Below are 22,862 nucleotides of genomic sequence, written 5' to 3' on the forward strand. Positions count from 1 at the left end.
GAGTAAACTTAGTAACTGATAGGGGCTTCCCACACCTAAACAGATTCACTTAGAATAGTGTAAATAAAACTGACTGTATATTATCCAGAAATATATGAAATATTTGAGAGATTATGGTACTGTACTACCATATATTTTACATTTCAGCTTAGCGTCCGCAGGTAAGGTTAAAAAATATAACTAAATCACATATTGCAGCAATAGAAATCTAGTCTGAAAAATAATACTTGTAAAAAATAATAATGATTAGAAGATACTTTTTATTCTGAAGACATCTACTTTTTGGTCAGTCTAATTAAAAAAAAATGCAGAATTTCTTGGCATTTTAAAATTTAACTTAATTCTGGATATTTCAAAAAAGAGATTTATTTTTCACTAGGTCAAATTAATACCAGAGGTAAAGACAGTGTCATAATAATATAATAATACTAGCACAATAAGCAACAGCAAGAACAAATCACACATCTGTTGTAACGGAGTGAGGACCAGAGCCACCTCTTTAGAGATCAGCTGACACTTTAGGATTATGAGTTTGCCAGACATTTACCACCCTCCCAGAATGTCAGAATAGTAAAGTATTTGAGAAATCAGGTGAAAGAAAATTTGAGAAAAAAACAAAGAATATAAATTAGTTTCCTTCTTGCCCATAACTCATAGAACAACCAAATGGAAATGAATAAAAAGATGACTGTGAATAAAAGCACTATACACATGCATTCATCTTCTGAAGAAAATAATGGAAAAACAGAATAAACCTAGAAGAGTTAAGCTAAGAGTTCAGCTAACTTCACAGGGACAGGAAGAGCAGCTATGAGTCTCATGATTAATGTTGTCCTAGAAAGCATAAGGAATAACTCAGAACAGCTCTCCCCAAGTCTACTTCACATCAATTAAATATTTATGTGACCACAGGAGAAGGTATTTGATAGAATGGGATTTCAGCCAGGTGAAAATTGCCGCTATGATAAATACTTAATAATTTATACAAGCCAATACCTCTTAGAACAGTAAGAGAAAAGGAAACATCTACTAGACAGCAGACACCTGGAATTCAGGAGGTTTGCTCTCAACTACATGCTCTGCAACGTAGCGCTCTGAATCTTTTAAGATCAGTGTTGTGCCCCTGCTATCACAGATACCTGTGACAGCTGCTACATTTTTCTTTCCAAGGCCCATGACCTATCCAGCTGCTTTGCTGAGGTGGGAATGCTGGTATGCTGTTGTGCAGAAGCTAAAAGCATTAAAGAGTTTCCTGAGGAGCTGGACTCTGTGCGTTACATCCAGCTGAGGGTTTGCGTAAACAGGCCGAGAGCACCAGGCTCCAACAGTAAAACAAGACATGGGGTTGTCCACTTCCCAGGCTCGTGCTGCTCTGAGTTTGTCTGATCACAGCAATTTAAGCTGGGGCAGCAGCATCCCGGGATTCAGGCCACAGGTGGTGCTGGGGAGGCTGGCCACATCTCAAAGGAGGCCAGGTTCCACTCTCAGTCTAGTTCTGTGCAATACCTTGGCAAAAATCTCTTGTGCCTCTCAAATACAATGTTTTCCTGTTAGCTGTCACCATCTGAGATGTTCAACGTGCATCAGCTTACTCGACAGGCATGAATTCTTCAGGCTTGTATAAGAATAATTTTTAGACAAAGCAGCTCAGAGAGTGTGAGCTAATAGCTCCCCAGAGGTACCTTGTGCACACCTTCTATGTTACATGATATACAGTGGCTTGACTGAAAATGCAGAATTTTCTAGATTTTGTGAAGTCCCACAGGAATCAATTTCTGCTGCTGTTTTCATGTAGGTGGCAGAATGGTTGCTTAGAATTTTTTTAATGTATTTTATATTTATAGCTTAAGGAAAATGCTGTCTGACACTCTATAAACATATTTTGTGTTTCTCAGCTGGTTATTTATAACATAGTATGTTTGGCATTGTGGAAATTTTGTAAAGAAGTTGCAATATAAATCAATTAAAGGAGAATCAGGTTTCAGAGCATCCATTGATAACAGGTAAGAGATAAGCATATTAACAGGAGAGAAGACAAAAATGAACATCGGAATAATAAGATACTATTTTCTGTAAAAGGATGAATATCTGCCTAGGAATGTTCCTCATTCATACTGATCTCTGTTGTTTTCTTTGCATTATCAAAGCAGATTAAGAATAACATTTTTCAGATCATTATCATTACACCAACATGGTTAATTCAAAATAAGATATTATGATCTTTTACCCCTTCTGCCCAGACCCACAGATTCAGTGAGACATTCACAGGCCTGGCCTGATTATGTAGGCTACAAGATTTATATATATATATTGTTTTTCTCAAGCAAGACTCAGAAAATGGTGTATATTCCTCTCATTATTGTGCCTTTACACATTTCAGCTGTTTCTTACTGGTAAAATAAATAGTGCAGAGGCATGGTGTTGGGCTGTTTCCTGCAGCTGCTAAGTTATAAGTACAGTTCCTGGCATGGTCTTGCCTCCTGACAATCAGAAAACTCCCAGACAATTCCCAGTCTTAGTCTGAGGATTAGCATGAGCTAGGGACTAACATGAACAGGTAGTTTGACCACAACCTCTCTGTTTTGGAAAACAGGAGAATTTAACTATACACACAATCCATACATTCCCTGGTAGATCCTGGTCCATTTTTATTTACTAGTGCAGTTGAGGCAACACTAGCTGTAAGAGTCTGATCAAGTGTAGAACAGCCTTGCTTCTCATCAGCATCCAAAAGTCACGACTCAAAACTCATTGTCTTTTATGAAGATAGAAAAATAATCTTTTTTATTTTTAAAATTATTTTTATTTATTTATTTTTATTTTTAAAGCTAAAGATTCCATAAAGTAGTTTTCTGCTTTTAACATTCTGTGTTTTTTTTTCCCCATCTTGATTTAAGTTTCTGGCACTGCATCAATGCAACCTTATAATGATGTACCTACATATATTAATTACAGAGTAGCTACCAATTATGACATAATATGCATATGGCATACACAAAAAACAGTATTATACTAAAATAAAAATAAAATTATCCACAGCAGAATTTTGGACATCTGTTTAAGAGATACTTGTCTTTGATAAAATCCTCTCCTCTACAGAGTCTTTGCACGTGCTGTTCCACTTAAGCCCTGTTTATGCTTCCTGCCTGAAAAGAGAGGACTTTAGATGTCTGGTCAAAAAATCCTCGTTTATTACAGACTTTTGAAATGTAAGAGTGAGGATGCATGCTACAATCCTTTACATTTGCTTCACCCAATTGGTCTAGCTGTTTGCAGTTGTAGCAGGTAGGTAAAAAGCAATAGATCTGCTCTTCCTTGGCCTCTCCTATTGCTATCACATAGCTGTTGTTTAAATCCATAAGATGAAAAGTCTCTAGTTGTGTTTTCCTTCTGCTAGTTCTGATTCCACTGTGTTGTGACTTGATCTCAGATAAGTGATTCTCTGGACTTAGTGGACATGACCCTGGTTTAACAAGCAAACCAAAAGTAAACCTATAATTTTCCTGCCAAACTCAGGGTGTGAGATGGAGCCTCTGAGCTTTAAAATGTGGAAATGTGATTCGTTCCTTTTGCTTCCCACAGAAGCGTGTATTCTAGAATTAATATCATCAGAGATATGTTTCCTTTCACCCTACTGCCATGAAACACTGCAAATAGCCTGGCTCTGTCTTCCTGAAGATCTCTTTACAGGTATTGGAAAGCTTGTGTTCAACCCCTCATAAGTTGTCTTTTCTCCAGATTGAACAAGCTGTGTTCCTCTGTTTCTCCTCACAGAGCCAGTGCTCCAGCCTCCTGAGCATCTTGTTGTCCCTCTGCTAAATTTGCTTTGGTTTGTTGATGTTTGTCGTGAACCGGGAGACCTAAAACTGGATATTCTAGACTATGCTTTAATTGCAAGGGGTTATTTCTTCCTAGATGCAGGACTTTTCATTTGCCAAATATTACAGCACTGAAAACAGCTGTCTCAGGAAATCACACAGCAGACATAGGTGTCCATTTCCCAAAAGAGGGAAATAATAATAAATTATTAGATATTTTTATGAGAGATCTCTGTCTGATTTTCCAGTTTTTGAAAAATCAAGATATTAAGATCAGCTGTTGTCTTTCATCTCCAAGACTGTGCCCTCACCAAATTAAAATTAAAACCTAAAAAAATCTAGGGAAGTGCAGGGGGAAAAAAAATAAATATATTTTCATCATCCATTTTACTTATTTTCTGGCATCTGTAGGATCTAAACTTTATGTCACCTGTTGAAGATATAAAACTATTTCCAGAGAAAAAAATGGCCAAAAACCGAACAACATGCTGCTAATATGTCTATGTGCATTAGAAGATACAGCTAAATTGATAGTACATTATATAAAGCAGTACTATTCCTTTAATTGATACTTATTTTCATAGTGTCTTATTTCTGATTCCGATACAGTCATTACTGGACTGATTCCAAGAAAGGACTATCCTGCGATAGGAATGGAATGGGCAGTTTTCTGGGTTATATGAGCCTGGAAATGGAGAAACAGCACACCTTGGTTTTAGCAGACAAGTTATGATTGGTTGCAATACTTCAGTGGCTTCCCTAAGTCATTCACAGTGACCCAAACCTGAATCCAGGACCATGCCACAGCTGCTCTCCCCATGTGTGTGTGTGTTTTTTGTTTGTTTTGTTTTTGTTTTTTAGTTTTAGATTTATTGTGTGTTCAAAATTACAATACAATCAAAAACACACCCCACCTGTAGATAACAGCATCTGGTTTTCTACACTGCAGCACCAGTGGCTGTTTCTGATCTGAAAATAACTCTTCTCAGAACAGTGAAAAAAAAAAAAAAAAAAAAAGATTTAGAACAAAACAAGTAACACATACTTTAGGAGCATGAGCTCAGATGTGGAGCTATCACCTATCAGAGCTTCCAGCTGATTCTAACACCTTCTTCTCTCTAATTACAGCCTCTGTTACCAGCCTTCCCTTTCATTTCAGCAGTCAGTCAAGCAGGTGAGCTTCCATCACCGTGATACAACTATTAGACACAGCATTTTGGGTGCAGCTTATCAGCCTGCTATCTACAGAAGCAAGCTCCATAAAACTTACTTTGTTCATTAGGTATTTTTAATTATGGTTATTTTAGAGGGGACTGGCACAGCTTAAGGTGTATTTGTGTCTTTGTATGGTTTATTTGTTAAGCTTTAAGAAGGAGCAAAGTCCTGAATTGTTGTCTTATGCTGCTGGAGTATACTTAAGAAAATTAGACCGTGACATTATGTGCTTAGAATATGGATGTGTCCAGAGGAGTGGATGTCTTACAGCTCTATAGGTTCCTGTTTTTTTTTGTTGTTGTTTGTTTTGTTTTTGTTTTTTGTTTTGGTTGTTGTTGTTTTTTTGTGTGTGTGTTGTTGTTAGTTTTTGTGGCAGTCTCTATGCATTTCAGGTGGTTCAGTAGCTACTGTTTTGTTTTAATTGAATTTGGACAGGCAACCGCTGAAAAATAGGAATGGGACTTTTAACTATTACAACTGAGGCTGTAGCAAACTTTGAGTGTCTTGATGATAGAGAGATGTCAGTAACACATCACTTAATGGTGGCTGGAAAGAATTTGTGTCCCTAGAATGCAGGGGACTAGGAAGACATCCACAATTATGATTTGGTAATGGAGGGAGATCCTGCCCTTTGTGTGTTTATGTTGACTTATGAGTGTTTGTTGTTGTTTACATTGTGGTATTTCTAGACCTTTCTAGACACGTTCAGGCTTAAGAAGATAGCAAAAGGTAGTCTTTACTGCAAGACTTAATTCAACGTAGCAGAGATGGAGTGTGTTCTTCTGGAGAATGCTATGTGTTTTTTATGTTCCTGTCTCAAGTGAATGAGCTTTTCTTACAATACTTTATCTTGTGAAGTTCCATTGTAGTTAGTGTTTCATGTAAACGCTAACCTGCAGTAAAAGGAAGAAAATCCATTTTGCACTGCAGTTTTACTATTTCATTCTTTCTACTGCATGGACCCTATTACAAGACCCTTGTCAGGCAGGACAAATTTCTAATGTGCAATAACCTTCTGTCAGGGAAGACTACAAATATCCTACTCCTTGAAAGGTTCTTGTCCAAATACTGTTTCAAATAAACAAAACAGTTGAAAGATTAGGATCTAAGTAGCTTTTTAGTTGGTTTGCTTCCAATGTAAACAGTGATGACCAAAGTGACCATTCTGCAAGAACAACAAAATTTTGTATTGTTCCTCTTGATGCATGAAATGCATGCAAAATTGCTTGAAAAGTACAAGTTGATTAGTAAAAGAAAGCTTGCAGTAATCATAGTGAAATCAAAAAAGGAACCAAGGAAGAGCATTGAAAAGAATACATTAAATTTTATGTAATTACTTGATGTATATTTCAACCAGAGGAAGAAAGGGAAAGGAGCATGCTAATTGGTGTTGGTAGGGCAGTTACATTAAGATGTTTTTTCCAAATGACTGAACTTGGTGTGAGTTTTGAATTAATAATAATAATGTCAGTTGTTTCTAGCTGCTTTTGAAAATGGTTATAACTTTTCTTCACTCTGATTAGTCAAAATGCTCTACCCTGTCCTTCACACACACTTGCATGTTTGACAAAGTTTACTTTCTTCTCTGGTAATACTCTGCAAGCCGGTTATGTAGAATACAAGTCCAACAGAACCTGAAGCATCAATACACAAGTAAAAAGGTAAAAAGCTTTGTGCCATGTGATGCTGCAGCCATTTAAACACGCAAGTGCTCTAAAACTGAGCTGCTCAGTTGAATGGGTTTTTGACTTACCAAGTTTGATATCTTTGAATGAATTATGGTCTAGTTTAAAGTAAGGATATGTGTATTGCAGAGCAAAGTGGAAGCAGTCTGTGAACAGGGTTCCTGGTGTGAATTCAGATGCTCTTGTCTCTCTACAAGTAATCACAGCTGACTGTGCTAATTCGTTAATAAATTGAAGGTCATATCCTATCCATCACTTTAATCTGCTTCCCATGGGAAGTAAAGTTTAGGGATGGAATAACTTACTCTATTTTATAATCACTTCTTATACTGGAGAAGTTCATGCAGATGTTTTCCTTTTGGGGCTTAGGGTTAATGCAGGAAGATAATGCTACTGGTGACAGGCAAATGAGTGTATTGGTATGACTGGGGTGAGGTGGGGGATTTGGATGTTCTGAGAAGTTGAGTGATCTTTCTTTTTCTCCTGGCATCATCTGCTAAGCACATTGTGTGTTTTTAAGGTGGTCAAGAAAATGCACAGTATTAATGCCCAGAGTTGGTGAAATCTGAATGTAGATGACTTCTCTAAGTATGCATCTTGGTGTGGGCACCATCAGGAGATGTCACTGAGAACCACAGATGGCTATTTTGACTGGAACACTTGTAATTTATAATGCTCTTTTGTGCCTCTGAACTGCTTTTAATCCAGAAAAGAAGTCTCAGATTTGTAAAATGTTATGTTCTGAAGGATATATTTACATTCTGTTCTGAGGCTTTATCAAACATGACTCTGGGCAGCATGTAGCAGCAGCAATGTAGAGTTCAAAATACTGGTGAACTTTTTAGCTGCCTTATGCTGAGCTACCACTGTTGCAGATTCACAGAATGGTTTGGGTTGGAAGGGACCTAAAGGGTGATGTAATTCCAACCCAACTGCCAGGGGCAGGAACACCTCCCATCAGACCAGGATCCTCAAAGCCTCTTCCAGCCTGGCCTTAAACACTTTGAGGAATGGGGCATCCACAGCTTCTGGGAAACCTGTTCCAGTGCCTCAGTGCCCTCTGAGTAAAGGACTTCTTCCTGATGTGTAATCTAAATGTACTTTCTTTTGGTTTCAAGCTATTCCCCTTTGTCCTATCACTATGCTCCCTGGGGAGTTCCTCCCCACCTTTCCTGTAGGCCCCTGTTAGGTACTGAGAGGCTAGTATAAGGTCTCCCCACAGCCTTCTCTTCCCCAGGCTGAACAACTACAGCTCCCTAATCCTGTCCTTGTAGGAGAGGGGGTCCAGCCCCTTGGTCATCTTTTTGGCCCTTCTCTGGACTCGTTTTAATAGGCCCCTGTCCTTCTTGTGCTGGGGGCCCCAGAGCTGAACACAGTGCTCCAGGTGGTGTCTGAAAAGCAGTAAGACCTTGGAGACATCTTCTCCAAGCAGTAAGCAGTTTAATTTTGCTCACACATTAGCAGCGCTGCTCACCACTGCTGAAATATATTCTCAATCCTGTGTGCTTTTAAGAGGCCTAAGTGCCTTATGCCAAATTCTGCACTTTGTTTAGGATTTTAGCTAGGTGTGAGATTGTGATGCCTGTCTTGGCTTGTGCAGGTCGAAAGGTTAGATGATTAATTCTTATTCTGTTGTGGCCTACATGGCCCCCACTTCCCCCCCCCCCCCCCTTTTAGGCATGTGTGTTCCCAAAAGCGTCCACTGCGAGGAGCTGTTTTCTGTCAGTGGACAAGTCATGGCTCACAGTAAAAGCTGTCGTTGTCATACTGGGAATACATGTGTCTTCCTCTTTCTGAAGAAAAAGAACGTATTGAGCCTTTTATAGAGTTGAAGAGTTTCTTTCTCTATGGCTCTGCTGAACAGATCAACTATGGCTGATGCCATGAGAAAGCGTTTTGAGATTTTCCTGGCTACGAGACCGTTGTTGTCCCCTGCCTCCCCTAGTGATGGGTTTCTGCAGCATACAATGGGCTGCCTATACATTTGTCAGAATGTGGACGGGTATTTTAGGTATAAGCACCCATATTTCTTATTTGCTTGCTGAGGAGTGCTGTGCAAACTTCCAAACCTTCATATATATGAATACACGTGGGACTTGTGTATTTTTCATTGCATTAGCTGACTTGGCAAATATTCCAATTAACAAAAAACATAAATGAAAAATGTGGCCTAACATTTTATTTCCATGTTGATGCATTATAATGATTCCCTTAAAATGTCTTGTCTTATTCTTCAGGGAAGCCTTATCTCATCTGCATATGGTGTTCAAAAAGGGCCTGCTGGAAGATCCAAGTCCAGTGTGCACTTGTGAAGCACCTGCTCTGCAAGTAAGTTTTCAAAATAAATGTTTTTTTCAGTGGTTCTGCAAGATACAGATCTAGAGAGAAAACTGAAAATAACAAACCCATTGCAGTGTCATAAACTATGTTTCTCATCTTCTCTAAGGATGAAATATTTCAGTGATAAAAAATGCAAAAAGTTGATAGATGTCAGCTTTGTATGGAAATTTTATGGACTAGGATGTCAATTCCTGCATTTATCCAAAAGGAACCTGCATGATGTTTCCATAATGTGGTATCTAGCTCATGTGTGCTGCAGGGTAGCAGTGACCTTCTTTCTGCTCTGGATTGCTAGTCTGGCTACAGTGTAGGGGCTGAGAGAGGGTTGCAAGCGAGGGGAGTGCTGCAGTATGTAGCCCTATGGGAGCACATGCTTGCCAACAGGATCCTCTGTTCTCAGTGTCATTCTTCCTCTTCCACAGCAAGGCAGACTTCATGTGGGGATTTGAAGGGTCGAAGTTGAGTGTAAAAAGCCAGTACAAAACATGAGCCTTCAGCAATTAACAGGAATTTGGAATGGGCACCACAGCAAGGTGATTTTTTTTTTTTTTTTTTAACCTTTTAGGTAGTACAGGCCTGTACTTTTTATATAAACTGGATCTGTTGGCCTTATTAAGGACAAAAGGGTGAAAGCTTAAGAAACTGAGCCAGGTGTTTCTCTCCAATTCCTTGGTGAAATTGCCTCTGCCCTGAGGTAACGGGCTCAAGTGTCAAGATTTTATTGAAATAAACAAGAAAGCAAGAGTTAAATGTCCATATCAGTAAATCACCGCAACTTTGTGAGGCTGATGAAGAACAGATCAAATCAACTTCCTATCGCAGTATCAGTAGCTTGCCTAATTCAAATTGCTACTGTAAAAAAAACTACATGAAATCTGATGAAAATATTTTTTCTGTGAGAGTTTAGCCCTTTCTTAACCTTGTATAAAGAAATGGAAGAAGCAATTGTTTTCCTTATAACCAGGACTTTTATCGATAATCCACCCGGAAACGGGACATGATTTCTGCTTGCAAAAGAAATGAGCAAGTCATTATCCAGGACTGATGGTGAACTTAGCCATTTAATGATGTATAAGAGGAGCTAAATGACTTTTTTTTTTTTTCCTTGGTTTAACAGCTTGTACTTTATATTTCATTACTTCAAAAAAATGCAAATAGCAGCTTTTTATCTTGTAATACATAATCTTTCTAAGAAGAGAAAGATGAGTGATCACTGGCCATATCAGCTTCTCATTTTGTCTCACCTTCACTCTGGGGACTTGTACTAATGAGAGGACAAACTGGGGAATTCCTTCTGGGATATGTTGGTGGTTGCATTTTCTAGTGAAGTTATGCTTACTGTGTTCATATAGAGGTGAATCCAAGCAGTTGTTCTTCTCATAAAGCTTCCAACTGTAACCTTTCTCCAGAAGGCTTTGACAAAAGTGGTTTCTGTACCACTGGAACCAAACAACAGAGATGTGATGAATCTTTGGGTTCTGTGAATAGCTTCTGGCAAGTGATGGCTGATTTGATGTAAGGAGCTGATCAGATAGAAATAATCAGTGAACCAAATATTACACTTCAGTGTGTGTACAATTGCCTTGGTAGCTTTCAGAAGAACATATTTATCTTTGTAGTTGGGTATTTTAAAAAAGTCCACCTTGTTCTTATGCCTCAAAAGCTATCTTCATTCTTTAAGCCCAAGACACATTCATACTTTCTAGATTTAGTAAAATAAAAAAGGGCTTGATTTTTTTGTTGTGTATATCAGGTCTTTGGCCATCATATCTATCAATGTCTGTACACTTGAGATATATGCTGTTGTAATTGGTCTCCAACTTCAAAATAACCAAGTTTAAAAAAAAATATCAATGTGAGGAGAGAGTAATGATATTATCTTTCTAAGGGAAGAATTGAGCACAGAAATAAACTTGGAACTGTCCCTCACCATCTTCTAAAAACTGATCAGCTTGTCCATTCTCAATCATGACTGACTTCAGTGCTGGACAAGAGAATTAGGAGCTAATTCCAGATGGCAATTATTGAAGAACCAGTCAGAAAGAGTTTATTTTGCCACAATACTATTGAAGTTTTCTCAGACCTACTAATATAAACTTATTTCAGCACAAAACTGTAGTTGTGCTCTAGTCTTGTTCTGCTTGGCAACTTTTGCTCCGTGCTATACCTATGTCAAAACAGGATCATTGGTGAAATTTGATTCTATGCTTCTATGTTTTTTTGTTGTTGTTGTTGTTGTTTTTTTTTTTTTTCTTCCTAAGTTATGCTTTTATGTTGTTGTTTTCTCTTCCTAAGGTATTCATCTGATGTATTTCTTTGTGTTAAGATGTATTACAGTTGGACATCTAACTGCTAGTGTTCTTGTGGTCAAAACATAACTAAGCTCCTGGAAAAATGGACAGATATTAAAAAAAAAAAAAAGGCAAAGCAAGTTTAGGTCTTCAAAAATAAATTCCCCTCTGTGCTGCTTGTCTGTAGCCTTCTTAAATTTCACTCTAATGGAACGCCATGTACCTGGGTGGGGACACATTCTCTAGTACTGTGAAAATTCCTCATCAGTGAGGAATTATGTTAAAGTAATGAGGCAGAAATTAGTTGGGATTAGAGAGTTATAAAAAGGGAAATTGCCAAAAATAAGGAGGCTTTCTATGAGCACAAGTATCTAAATACAGTCTTCATAGAACAGCAATAAAATCTGATCTAGTGGTAATAAATCTGTAAAAGGGAATTATATTTGGATATATTTCCCTTTTTTTTTTTTTTACTGTGATAGAGGAAAGTGCAAGAAACTTATCGCTGTCATTCCTTCTGTTTATGATTGTTCTGCTTAGAGTTACTAAAAATTAAAATTGGTTTACTGAAAAAAAAAAAAAACACCCTCCTATGAACAAGTAAGAGCTCACTCATCTCCTAAACAACATTCATACATATCCAGAACCTCACGAATGAATATATGAAGGTGAGGAGGAACAGGCAGGCCCGTGAGAGCATCTGCTGAATGTCCACTTCACTTCCATTTTCACATGGAAATAATACATGATGTTTTTTCTTGCACATTCCCTTCCCTTGCAGATGATTCCAATAACCACAGTGGTATCAACCTAGCATCAAAGCACAGGGAGATCTTCATAATGATGAGCCTTGTGGATATTTAAAACGGGGGCAAGCTCCATCTCTTATTTGATAGAAGAAACGAGGTGATGTTTATCTTGCCCTTCTTCACCTTGTTCAAATTGTACTGCAAGAAGAGCTTGATAAATACCTCAGAAATCAGCTGCTAAAATCCCTGCCTTGCACAGTGAATAGTCATACTGCTACCTTGCTTGTGTTATCTGTAAGAGATTCTTGCCTTGTTGCATATTGCAGGCACAAATTCTTATCAAAATAGTTCTTAATATTACATTTTCTTCTGTGAATGTTTTCTCGAGAATGTTGTCTCAAAATAGCTGTTTATCTTCCATTAATGAAACAAAAACATAACTACATAAGTGATCTGCCCAGTCACCATTGTCTTTCAAAGAAGAAAGGTGTATTTTTAAGCTTTCAAACAAATCAAGAAATATTAAAGTTGAAGGCAACTCTGAATCTTGCCTTTATGACGTGTTTCTATATATGACTTGTTTCTGTATCTGTGACCTATAAACCGTATGCATATCTGGTTATAGCTCTGATCCTCTGATACGCATCTACAGCACAAGATGTGACCAGGAGATTCACTGTGCCCTCTGCTGTCCATTGAAATTAAACGCAGGCTCTCAGGGAGTGAAGGAGGGAGCTTCAATGAAGTCTTGTAGAGATCCCCAGAAGGAGATGATTGAGATGATGCCTGCAGGGTACCTCGTGAGTAAACATATGAATTGGAATAGAATTTCATGGGAGCCTCATTAAATTAGGGCTATAGGCTAAATAAAGAAGTTCAATCATATGAACATACGTGGTGATGGAACAGTTCACAATCCTTAGTTTTTAAATGACTGAAGAGGACTGACGAGTAAGAAGAGTAATGGGTATTCTATAATGTGATTAAATTAATGGCTCTAAGTTAGGCAGTGTACTGGATAGCTGCAAATGTGTGCAGTGCATTGCCCGCCTAGGAAATTTTACACAAACTCTGCCCAGTATTTCCCCAAAGCACTTAATTCAGTCACATCAAAGCCTTGTTTTCCCATAATGCTATAACTGCTTTTCAGCAGGGACTATAATGGTGACAAATTAGAACTTTAATTTGTTTTTTTTTCTTTACATTAAATTGTTGTCCCAGAAAATCTCTGCTCTTTCTTAAAAAGCAAAATATTTTTATTCCATCACAATAAGAAAAAAAGAAAGTGGAATATCTCGCTCAAGTTACAGAACAGGTGAGGGTAAATTATTAAATAGAAAAAAGGTATATATTTCAACAGAGACAGGAAATGGAAGACTTTGGACCAAACATTAACTATCTAGTGGAAACAACCTGCCAGCCACAGCTACGGTAGCTCCTGTTACCCTGTTGTAGCCAATTGATGGAAGAAATATGGTCATGCTCACACTGAGTAGGGTCAGTGCTTAAACAGAATGGCTTATGGGTATAGTAACGAACACATTTGTAACAAGGATGTTTTTCTGAATATATTGAAATACAGTATATTTTATTTCATTCTCCCAAATTGTTAAAGTGTGTTATTGCAGCATGAGTAGCAGTGGTACATCTGTATTGTTTTTGTTGAGCAGAGTTTTGCATTAATATAACCAGGAAAAAGCCTTTGTTTTGCTTACTATGAATCCTGGTTCATTGCTCAAGAACGATTTCCGAAGTGGTTGTGTTGAGACCAATGTAGTTACCTGTGCACAAACTCTAAAATTTATCTGTGAGAATGCAGCCATAGTTCTGTTTGTGTTTGATTTTTTTTTTTTCCAGAGATATTCAGTCCTAATGTACCTGCATATGTATGTACACACTCACCTATGCCTGCACCCTCGCAGAGAATATGCACTATGTATGCATATGCATTTGCCTACACATCCTTATAAAATATATACAAATGCTTAGACATTATTTAAATTCTTTTAATATGAATCTCTCTATATGTACCCAAATATATGCAGGCTGTATATGTGAATCTACAGTGTACATGCATTTTTTCCAGCACATATGTGACAGGATAGCTAGGACTCTCTAAAATAGACATTTGTACTGGGTTGTGAAGGAGACTGTTGCACTCATCCAAGGAACCCATTCTCAGTTTCACTATTTGTACTGACCTGTTTCCATGTTTGATTTTTTTTTTTTCTGATAACTTGATAAGTGGAAAAAATTAAGTTCCTGATGATGTCGTAATATACCAATGCCCCACCACAGGGAATGAGTATGTAAAGAGAATTACGTGGGGAAGAAGCAGTCTTTCTGCCCTGAAGAGATGATAAAGGGGTGATGAGGAAGCCTTGAGCAGCTCCTCCCTTGGCCATGTTTAGCATCTGGAGCAAGGTGGAGCTATGTGGTGGATCCTGAGGGGAGCTGCAGGTGGGAGTTAGCCTCACAAATGAGATGAGATGTTAACCTGATGTGAAGAACTAGGAATGATGTGTCTAGGGAAAATAGTGCTGAATGCAGTCTTAACTGTGCGCTTAATCTACATTTTTTCAGTATTAAAAACATCTGTTGTGAGTTATATGTATATATTAATATTATTTAATCTTGCTTCATAACAAATCTGCTTCAGATTATACAGGGAAATAGTACACATCCTTCACATGAGAAATTCTTACAACTCTACTGTGAACCACTTTTTCAAACTCCACAATGCTAATGTTAACATGGTTCACTTCCTCTGTGTCATAATGTCTGATTTACAGATCCATAACACAGTGAAATAATTGTTCTAGTGATAAGCAGTGGATAGAAAATCAAAGCACATAAAATCAAGCACGTAAAATCAAATGCAGGCTGAAAGAACTTGTAGTAATAGAGATACCTGTACCTTTAAAAATAGTATTTGTAGTTGAAGGATGCGAGCAGGAAGTCTGCAGGTAGAAATAATATGATAAATTAAGACTTTATTTTATGTGAACAGGCATAATCACAAAATTAATGTGCCAATATATGTAGATGGATTAATTTTAAAATGAAGTAAAATGATTTCTGAAAGCAAAAAGTGAAAAGCGACACTTTTATTATATTGGTTGGCATTTGATTATTTAAATGCCTGATGTGCATTTTGCTTTTGGATAATTAGTTGTCATTTTCCAAAAGCAATTAAATTTTAAATGTTACCACAGTTTTTCAAAGGGAAACTTAGACTTTTTGTGCTTGTGGTTGAATTGGTATTCAGATCTAAGATTTGCACAAAATGTGTTTTCCTCAGAGGAATATGTATGGCAAACAGCGGTAATACATGGGCAGGGTTTCTCTCTCTGAAAAACAGAAAATATAAGAATTTCTGATCAAGCTATCACATGCTGCTGTGCCAGGTACAAACTGATTCTTCTGACTAACCTTGTACTATGCGAACACATTGTTTCTCCTATACCTGCAGAACTTCCCTCTCTGTTATATGAATGCAAATGAGGTTGCTTCAGTTCTTGTACAGGAGTTTTCCCCATGTGGCCTGAACTTGTGTCCCTCTGCCAACTATGTATTTACTTAAATTATTCTACTTTCATCCTGTTTTCGTTCCTAGGGAAGATTAGTCTTCAGTGCAGGTAACAGTTCAGCTAGAAGTTCTGAGCATAAATGAGGGAAGTTAAAACTCTCATAGCAAAATTTAGATAATGATACATATTTTTGCTGGGTAGAACACCTTGTAGGGATAGCTACTGTATGGTATGTGGGCCCAGTCAAAACACAGATGAGCTGTTGACCCATTTAGAATTGCAGGGGTAATTTCTGAGAATTCGCTCATAATAACCTTGGAAAGGAACAAAGATGAAGTAGCACCACCAGCTTTGTGTTCCTTTGCTTTCCCTCTCTGCAGAAGTAACTAAACCATGACTGCTCACTGAAAAGTGCTCAGTGTACTGGTAGCAAGGGAATGCAGAGTGCTGAAATGCGCCCAGCTCCCATGAATGGCAAAATGCAAACTCAGGGCTGCTGCACATGCAAATGCAGCATTCAATCTGCTTTCTCACAAAGTCACATATAAGAACCGTTCTCTACTTGTGGCAACTTTCCTAAAGTCTCGTAAGCTGCTCTGTACCAAAGTGGGATGAAACGAAGACTTCTCTAAGCTGTATGTGAAATGAGGAGAGAATACTTTCCAGTAAAGATGTTCACCTGCAATGTCAGAAACCCAAGTCAAAGCCACATTCAAGTTGGACTTGAATTTGCCTTTTTTTTTTTTTTTCTGCTTTTATCTGTCCACTTGGAGTTTTTCCATTTACTGCAAATTGATATGCACTGGGCCAGAGAGCGCAAATGCAATTGATAAGAGCACTTAGAGAATACGTGTAATATGAACATTCAGTTCCTGCATTCCTAAGGCTCAGAAGATTTCAGGATGATCCTAATAATCATATTTATTTTAGAGTATTTTAAAAAAGCAGCAGTTAAATATGAAGGGGCTCTGTCTATCATATTCTCTTTGCTTATCACAGAAATGGAGCTGAGGGCAGTAGCTTTTACACATCCTGGAAATGCAATTTTTCTCCCACAGGTAAAGCTCTTTTCTAAATATGTTCTTAGTATATCTGAAATGATTACTTGTATTTGTACACAGAAGCTAAATTGAAAAGAGTTTTTCTATTATGTGTATACGTTTCTATAATCAGGAAGACACCTTTATTTCTGTATGTATGGGGTGTTCTCTGAGTAATGGACAGGGAACTCAACGTGTGTGCAATTGTTAGGCAAGGAAAATCTGAAAACCAGATGTGTTCAGTCAACATGTTCATATTTATTAAAGTTAATATTACCCTAAGGCTCAATTATTTGAATTTACTAGAATTCCAGTAACAACGTTTGTCTAGGTAAATGCATTCTTGCGTGACACCTTTAAATACATGTAACGTGAAATCTTGTTTTACAAAAATAAGTGATCTCCACCATGAAAACAGTAACTAAAGATGTTAATAGTTTTACATTTGCTCTCTCAACAGAAAAATGTCAAAACTAGTATTACAAAAACATGCATGATATGTATGATCACTATCTGTTTCACAAACCTTAACTTTGGAAATATCTTTGAAAAAGTTTGCGTAAATGTCTAGTTTCTTTGCTTGTTTAAATTGATGTTCCTCCACTAACGCTACTGTCTATGCTGATTTGTACCAAATGATTTAGTATTGGATTTTTACTGTAAGCAACACAGTTCACCCTACAGAGAACAGCGTTTAAACATGCTCAACATATTTAATTTTCCCAAATTCAGATTCAGGCATGAGCCATAATAAACAGTAGTATGAACTGGCAAACATTTTTACTTAAATGTTATTTTTTATACTTGAGTGAGAAGTTTCAATGTCTGAACTATCTGAAGAAACATTTTTTTTCTATGTCAGTGCAATCTATCAGTTTACCAGACTTACCACATATCTGCGTTAATATGGGACAGCATATCCCCAAGACCAGAGAAGCTTGTAAATTGTGTTGTACAATCAAGATTCTGAAAATAAAATCAAATGCAATTTGTTATTACAGGTTGACACTTTGCTAAGAACAAAAGTGGTGCATAGTGCCATAAAAATATAGTTATCAGCATTGTAATTTTCTATTACATAAAATGCTGGAAAAGCTACAGGATGGAGCAGATGACAGATCATACAAGCATTATGCTAGCTTATTTTTTTTTGAGATGCACAGGGAGTTTCTGACATACAATTTATACTCATATCTATCAACGTACTGTCTAATGAATGCTTTTGTTTAGGGTCACTCAAAACTGCTCCCCTCAGTCTCTTAATGTCTTGCATTAGCAATTGTATGTCATCTGGAGAAAAATTCCTTTGTGTGTAGTTAGCTCAGAAATGTTTGCCCTGTATTTCCATGGTTGTTTGTTTGTTTGTTTGTTTGTTTTTAACTGTTTTCCTCATCCCTCTTTTTCCTTAGCAGCTTTGATGAACATAGCAGCGTTCATCCATTTTAGAGGCTGTGAACAGGAGAATACTGTCTTACATGTTTGATTGCCAGCTGTTTTAAAACAGTCTTATTGAGCTGTTATGCACTTTCATTATCTCACTATCTTTCCTCTATAGTGTATTAAGTTTTTATGGAGGCAAAAGAGAAAACACAATAAATTATTTTTAGCAGTCAAGCTCTTTATATTTAAGTGCAAATTAAAATTTATTTCATTGTAGTGCTGTAGGTAGGTCTTGTGTCTTCAAGTTGCAATGTCTTGACAGTTGTTTCAGTGAAACTAATATCTGAGTGGCCTAACTTAGATTATTTTTACACAGGGGAAACATGTTTAAGTTACAGGGAGTTACCAACACATTCTTTCTTCATGTAAACCTGAAAAGCCACTATATAAATGTAAAGTATTTGGATTAATTTTCTTTTTATCTTCTCTCGCCTTTGCTGCTGGCTTCTTTTCTGTACCATGTGTTTTGCTTCCAGCATGGGTGACATGGTCATTCTACCGCAGCTAACAATTTCTCTTGTAAGAAGACTGTGATGCTAAATCTGCCCTGAGTTTACTTCTATCCTGCTGATTGCTATACCTTTTAATTAGACTTCTATTTTTCCACTTTTTAAAAGCAATCCGTTCTCAGGGACTCCCATACCAGTCTTTTCTGGAAGGCTGTGTCATCATCTGACTATATCAAAAATTAAAACTTCTAATTTCTTGTTGCAATTTTTTTAACGATTGTTCTGTACCTATCTACCTTTGTACATCTGTACCTCTCTACATTTGAAAGAAATATATTTAGGCAAGTAATGATATTAACCCTCAGGCTCCTTTTTTTTTTTTTTTTTTTTTTTAATTGACTAATCAAGTCAGTCTTTTTTAGGTTCTGCTTCAAAACAAACTTTCAATTCCTTTCCCCATCTAAGCAGGTCTTTATACTTGTTTCAGTTCAGTTTATCTATTTGTAAAGCTATATTTTAGGTGAAATTTCATCAGTGCTCCAGCCGTACTAATGTTTCCAGTGCTACTGCAAGGTATCTTCTTTACTGTAGATTGCTACCAGTGCTGTAAATGTAATGAAGGATGTGCAATTCTAAAGGGATATTACCTTTTCTGTTTTTACAGCCACTTTTGTATTTCTTGGTAATTTTTGATTTTCTGAGTTATTCTCATCCTTAGTCATTTCAGATTGAGTTCCCAACTTGTAAAAAGTTTGGGCATCTTGCACTGTGTATATTTGAACTTCATTCCTTTTCTATTTCAGAGTTTTACAGCGTGATACGTTAATTCTCTCAAAGATCAGCAATACCTCTTACCTGCTCATTGTCTGTAAATCCTGTTAGAACATTCCTACTTCTTGTTTCAGGACCATGAACGGAAACTTACAGTCTTATAAATCCAATACTTAAGGTTTTCAATCGTAGCCTGATATTCCCTTTTGAGCTCTCCTCAGTGCATTTCATCTTGTTTATTTTCTGTTAGATTTCTAATCTGTATCATGTCCAACCTTGTGTGACACTGTGAAATACAATGATCTGGACAGCTATGGTGTCATTTGTCTGACCTCAACAAAATGCAAGAATTTCAAGCAGATCTTGAAGGAAGCAATAATGAGAGCAGTTATAGGTTTGTTATAATTTCTGTGGTCTAAGGATATGTAATTAAAGAAACAGAGATAAAGAAAAAAGGGTACAAAATGAACCAAAGACAAATTGTCTGAATAATCAAATGGCTGTAAGTGTGCCAACTGATTTTTGAAGAAATGCAGCAGATTGAATCTATCTGAACTTCAAAAGTTTTATGACTCTTCTTTCTAGAAAATCAGTTGTCATTTTGAAGTCTGTGGCTGTGAAACACACAAAGCAAAGAGCTGCTTCTGTCTTCTGCCTTGGCTCAGGAATCATAGAAGAAGAAAATGACTCTAATTTCTTCCTCCCCGGTAAAAGTAGGTCAGGACATGTTATTCATTGTTGCCATTGTTGACACATATAGGGCCCAGAATCGATGGTAGTGGTTTCTGCATATGAGTGTGCTTTCACTATTCCAGAGTCATTACTGTAAATATTTTGGGGGTAATAAATATAACAAATAATATGAACCTTAGTAGGTAATTTATTGGTTCAAGGCATTTATCCATTTTTGTGACAGAGAGGATCTTCTTTGTAATGAAAATAGGAACTTCTGTTTCTCCACCTTTGTGTTGTTGTCCTGTTCTCTTCTTTCTGTTAGTCCTCTCTCTTCTGCTCAAGGAAGGAAAGCTTGCTTCCTTCCAAGCCCAAATGAGTAACCTAATTTGAATTATTCCTATTATTGAGTCATAAGCAAACAAAAAGTGACTGAGAAAGGACTACAGGAAGCTAACTACTCCTTATTTAGCTGTAGGTAAATGATTCCTGGCTGTTTCTCTAGTCTCTTTTTCTCAGCTTCCAGTAGAAGATTTCATTTTAGTACATAAGCTAAGTGTATGCTTCAATTTATGCCCATTGGTTGGTGTTGTTTTGTTTGTTTCATTTTCAAATTAAATATGGAGAACAGTTTATTACCTTCCTCTTCGTGTCAGCATTTTAATACCTGGTGCCATCCCCTCAGTTGTCTACAGTCTAGACTTAATTGTATTTCCTGTTTTTCCTTTAGTACATTTTCTAGAATTTTGTTTAGATTTGGTGCTCATACGTGAATTTTCTTAAATGGGTTCCCATGTCTTTTCAAGTGGGATGTCCCAGTCTTGACCTGGGACTTCAGGTGAGGTTTATCAGTGTTGTGTAGGGCAGAAGAGCTACTGGGTCTGTTTCATAATGCTGCTTTTATGCCTTGTCAGAGGAATTATGCTTTTCTGGGGCACAATACTGGCTGAAAATAAGTAAATAAAAGACAGCTTGCTTGCTATGTGACTTTCCCAAGATTTTACAAAGATTTACAAATACAACGCTAGCAAAAATGACTAACATTTAATTGTATAGCTTGGATCCTTCAGATTTCGCCAAGACCCTAAACCCAGTTGATACATACTATTTACACAGCCCTAGCAAATTGTTACTGATAATGAAACCATAGAGACGCACAATGTTGTGTCAGAACTCAGTGGACTGAAGTAAGATTAGTTGGCTCAACATTTCCATACCTGCCAAATCCTTGCTCAACATTGGTATCAACAATTCCATTTACTAGCATTAAAATACAAAATGTGAACTATCATGACAATATAGCATTAATTCCCACTAGCAAATACAAGTAAATACAAGTAAATTTTATTACATGAAAATAAAAAAGCAAATACAGATGTGATGGGAAAGTGAAATACATTGTTTTGCAGGTCTTATCTAAATATTTATTCTGCTTTCACTTTCTTTACCATCTCATCTCCCTGTTGTGATGGCTAAAGATGTAGTAATAAGTAGAAATTTTCTTGATGGATGGTTTATTAGCAGAAACAAAGGGAAAAAATCCATTTAAGAAAAGTTATTACTTTTTAGATGGTGTATCAAAGCTTACGAACATCTTGTACTTATTACCAGAAGTTAAAAACTATACTGTGAGCAGTTGTAGATTCTCCTCGTACTGTCAGGTACCATTCTTGCATAAAGGAGAATTTCTCCAAATTCAAGTTTTAACAAATTCTGTATTTGTACTAACCACACAACTCATGCAAGTTAGAATTTCTTCCTTTCTTTTTTATCCTTTCACAAATTCTCCACTTTGGAGAATAAAGGTTCACCAGATTGTCGGGTGCATTACAACTTGTATTGGTCTATGCCTTTTCTGTAAACAATTCCCATCTGTGCTTAGAGGCATTATTATCTTTCCAACAGAAACAAGGTAAGTGGTAAAGTCAAGGACTGTCAAGTGAAATGTGACAGACAGATGAATTTCTGCTCAGGAGTTTGCCCCCCCTTTTTTTTTCCAGTCAGTTTGAGTTTTTTTGTTTGTTTGTTTTTTGTTTGTTTTGTTTTGTTTTAAAAAGAAAGAGAGAAAAAAACTGTCTGGAGGATTTGGACTCACAGGAAGCCAGCATATCTCTTTAGAGCTTCTTTGTTAAGCTCTTGGGCCTTATTAAATTCATCCTTCTTACAGAAACAATGGTGTTATTGTGGGGGAACTTACCAGAATTTCTGAGAAATTACATCCACGCATTTCACCAAAATGTCTCTGATTGACCCTGTGACCTTTCCAAAAAGTCCCCCATCTGCAGGTTTCCCACTTAAGCAGCAATAACCGTAGATAGAGAGGACTTGCAGGATCATTTATCTTTGGTGGCTCTCCCCCATCACTTCCTGGAACCTCAGATGGCCCTGGGGACAGAAGTGCTTTACAGGGGAAAAGATAACAGTAGGTTTTACCTCCTTCTCTTAACTTAACCACAGTGCACCAAATATCCTACTTCCATGGGCTTGGTCCACTTCATATGGTGAGAGAGTATCAGCCTTTCTTGTACTACTGGAGTAATGTGACCAATTTTTAAGAAGCCTAGAACACTGAATCACACCTACATAATTGAAAATAGTATAAAAGTTTAAAACAGTGTTTCATGTGAACAGGTCTTGCATAAATGTAACTTAGCCATATGTTAATTAAACTAACACAGCTGTGTCACAGAAGCAGACAACAGTCTGTTTGCAAATGCATGTGTTTAGTTGTGAGTTTCTTGTTCGTTATTGATATTCTTGGTAAATTGCTACACTTTTTTTATGCTAAGAGCATCGATTTAGTGGGTGTCCCCTGCCGGTCATGCACTTCTGAGATATGTCAATGTATTTCATGTGGTGCTG

General features: G+C 37.1%; 1 long non-coding RNA gene across 1 annotated transcript in view; it reads right to left on the reverse strand.

The window, feature by feature from the left end:
* Positions 1-11,079: 11,079 nt before the first annotated feature.
* LOC118165518 overlaps positions 11,080-22,862 on the reverse strand; it is an 18,773-nt gene continuing 6,990 nt past the window's right edge. Inside the window, exons 2-3 of the long non-coding RNA XR_004750090.1 lie at positions 12,676-12,681; positions 11,080-11,268 (exon numbers count right to left, since the gene is read on the reverse strand). This is a non-coding gene — a long non-coding RNA (uncharacterized LOC118165518). The remainder of the gene's footprint in view (positions 11,269-12,675; positions 12,682-22,862) is intronic.

This window comes from Oxyura jamaicensis, chromosome 4, assembly GCF_011077185.1.
Source record: "Oxyura jamaicensis isolate SHBP4307 breed ruddy duck chromosome 4, BPBGC_Ojam_1.0, whole genome shotgun sequence".
Lineage (NCBI taxonomy): Eukaryota > Metazoa > Chordata > Aves > Anseriformes > Anatidae > Oxyura > Oxyura jamaicensis.